The 3,311-nt window shown below is 60.9% G+C and overlaps 1 long non-coding RNA gene across 1 annotated transcript in view; it reads left to right on the forward strand.

The window, feature by feature from the left end:
• Nucleotides 1-888, forward strand: part of LOC109294994 — a 4,471-nt gene extending 3,583 nt beyond the window's left edge. The window contains exon 2 of the long non-coding RNA XR_002096661.1: nucleotides 278-888. This is a non-coding gene — a long non-coding RNA (uncharacterized LOC109294994). The remainder of the gene's footprint in view (nucleotides 1-277) is intronic.
• The last annotated feature ends 2,423 nt before the right edge of the window (nucleotides 889-3,311 follow it).

A 3,311-nucleotide genomic window follows, 5' to 3' on the forward strand; every position in this document is an offset into this window, starting at 1 on the left:
GAGATCTGTGCCATGAGGCAGCATCTCCTGAAGTCCCCAGAGCCTGGCTTGTGGTGGTGGCACGCATCTGTCAGCAGAGTCGGTATCTGTACAAACGAGCCCAGGTCCGTTTCCTCCCGCGAGCAGAAGGAACCACAGACCTCGAGTGGCCGAAGAGGCAGCCGTTCGGCCCCCGAGCTGAACAGATTCTTCCGTGGAAACACTTCTCGTTCTGCTCCTTCATGTTTGGAAAGGGGGGTTTGCAATTTTTGTGGCTGGTGTTTGTTTGGGGGGGGAGGGTTGGGGTTTTTTTGGAAGGAAGGAAATAGAGATGGATCTCAGTCTTTATACACCTGCTATAAGATATTTTTGCAAACAGAGTTGTATACGGAGATGTATTGTGTACATTTACATGTATATTCTGGAACTTCTAAAAATTGGAATATAAAACTGAAAATATTTAATGAATATCCAAACTGTGAGACCCAATTAGCATTCATCTATTTTCTGCTTCACTTTTTTTTGGACTGTGTTAAAGAAACGTAGTCAAATATGCCTTTTTTTTCCTTTTTTCTTTTTTTTCTTTTTTTCCTTTTAGCTATTATGAAGCTAGGCAAATTTTGTGCTTTTTGGGTTAATAGAAACCAGTTGTAGGTGACCTAAGTCTGATCTAACTTATTGATCCCGTGTTTTCCTTTGTAATATTGTACTGTGGATACAACTATATTGAGCCATGGAGTTGGAGTTTACAAAGAGCTTTTCACTTTGCCAAAATGTTACGATTTCAAGGCAGCAGCAGAGTCTTCAGCTTGCCTCGTCTTTTCTTAAAAGAGTTAGTGTCCTTTTGTACACTAAAAAGCTGAGTGCTGATTTTGCAACATATAATAAATTCACTGTATTGGAAAGCAACCCCTCTACGGCTGTCTCTTTTTCTCTCCAGTGCGAGGGGAGGGGGGTGGGGGTGGCAGAAAGGTGAAGTTTGAAACGTGCCCGAGCTCAGGGGCAGCGAGGGAGGAGCAGAGCCCAGGCCCGCAGGCTGCAGCACAGCTACACCCCAGAGCTGGCTGCCTCCTGGGAGGGACAGCTGGGGGTCACTGGACGCCACGCGGCTCTGCGTCTTCCACCAAGTGCTGTGGCCGGTCCTTGGGAACGAGGGGGCTCTAGTCCTTGGGAGTGGCCTGGAGGCTGCAGCTAGACTTGGGCCCTCAAGGCACAAGGGACTTCTCTGCCCACTGAGCCTGGGACCAGAGCTCCCCCCAGCCTGGTCCAGTCTCCAGCTGAGAGCAGAGGGAGCGAGGTGCTTGCTGAAAGTGAACGATGCTAATCTGATGTCCTGGCTGGTGGATTAACAGCATTACTCCCTGTCAGCACTGCCCTACTTGCTGGGGTGGCTGCGGGCAGGGGTGGGGAGGGACACAGTCCGGGAGCCTTGGGCCTTGCTTGGACCAGCAGCAGGTTTCACGGGTCCTACAGCTGCGGGATGGGGACAAGAGAGACTGGGCCACAACTGGTGCTTTTTGCCCATGGAGCAACGTCCCTCCTAGTCCTGGCTGCTCCTCTGCCCTGAGACGTGTTCAAGCCCTGGGCATGGAGGGAAGGGGATGGGGTGCCGTGGGAAGATGCTTTTCACAGGGAGGTTGGGGGCACTAGAGACCCTGGCACTTCAGGCCTTGGGGACCACTCGGTGCCTGGCTCTGGTCCCAGCTGGGCCCTGCTGCCCATGGCACTGGCTGCAGGAGGCAAAGGTGGGCAGCCAGGCCAGAGGGGCATATCACTCCATCTCAGCCAGCCGAGCGGGCGAGTGGAAATTTCCCACAGGCTCCTTGCTGCTCTGGCCCAGCCGCCCCCCGTCTGCAGCCTTGAAACCTGACTCTGTCACCAGCTGAAACTTTAATGTGCCAGCGATCACTGCCAGCCGGGGGGGGGCCTGTGCTTAAAGGGGCTGCTGCCGGTTGCTGGGGACCCCTGTGGGGCCTGCGCTGGATTCCCTGTGCCGGCCGCTCCTTTGGAGCTGTCAGCCGCTCTACCCTGGGGCTGGACTGTGCGCGACCTCTGGCAGGAACAGGAGACCAGCACAAAACACTTGTTCCTGGGGTCCCCGAAATTGCCTGCCCCAGGCCTTGCTGGCCCTGGAGCGGAGGGAGCTGGCGCAGAAGCCACGGCACGCAGGGGCGGGTGCAGCTGATGCAGATGGTACAGGGGAAGGTGCAGGGCCCTGCAGTGCAGCAGCTGCCCTTGCTCCCCTCCCTTGGGGTATGTCCTGGTGCTCGAGTGCCCCTGCAGCACTGCTGGGGCAGGCCACTCGCCCCTCTGTGCCTGTTTGGAGGTCGGTCCTCCGCCATGCCCTGCCACGTGCCCGTACGTGTCCCTTGTTCTTTCTGGGAGAGAAACCGGGGCAGCAGGCCCCTGTTCCCTGCGTGCAGCGGCGGGGCTCCACTCTGGAGCTCTTAGCCCTCTGCTCCCTCCCTGCTGCTGGCTCCCTCCACCCCCCGCGCGCCGGGCTGGGGCAGTCCGACTGCAGGGAGCGAAGGGTGCCCGTGGGGCCCTGCCACTGCTCTGCGCCTGGCATTCCCGCGCGCTTGCCCTGCTGCCTCGAGCGCTGTCGGCTTGTGTTGCAGCTGGGCGCGGAGTGACCCAGTTACCGGTCCTCGGAGCACTGGCCGAGCTGCGTGGGAGAGCCCTGCCAGCGGAAATTTACCAGCCGCTCCTCGCTGCCAACAGCTCCGGCCCGGCACCGGCCTCCTGCCCTGAGCCTGGGAAACCAGCCACGGCTGCCCCGCGGCCCTGGGGCCGTGCCCGGGCGGCAGAGCCGAGCCAGGCCCCACGCCTCTGTGACCTCCGGCTCGTTGCGGCACGGGGCCGGGTAACCGCTGCGGTGCGTGGAGGGGAGCGCAGCAGCACTCATCTGTGCGCCGGCATCGGGCGCACAGATGAGCAATCCCCGCGCGGCCCTGGTTGCGGCGGGCCAGGGCCCCCCAGCGCCGGGGGAGCTTGTCTGGGCTATTGCTGCTTGCGTGGGCGCCTGTTGGCCAGACGAGGGAGGACAGCGCCCGTGCACCCCCAGCCCCGTGTTAGGCTGCTGCGTGCACGGGTCTGCTCCGGCCCCCGGGTCCGGCAGTGCTGTGCGCGGGAGGGGGCCCTTGCTACCAGGCCCAGGGCGGGCCTGCCCCGGCCACGGATGGTCTGGACGCAGGCAGGCGAGGCCGGCTCCCCGCGCCCACCCAGCTTCCACCCCTGGCTGCAGGGAACCCGGGCCCGGGGGCTCAGCAGTGCCGCCGCCGGGGCGGCCCCAGCTCTGGCCGTCAGCGGCTGCGCGGGAGCAGGGAAGCAGC

This window comes from Gavialis gangeticus, unplaced genomic scaffold, assembly GCF_001723915.1.
Source record: "Gavialis gangeticus isolate Ggan-Ray unplaced genomic scaffold, GavGan_comp1, whole genome shotgun sequence".
NCBI lineage: Eukaryota > Metazoa > Chordata > Crocodylia > Gavialidae > Gavialis > Gavialis gangeticus.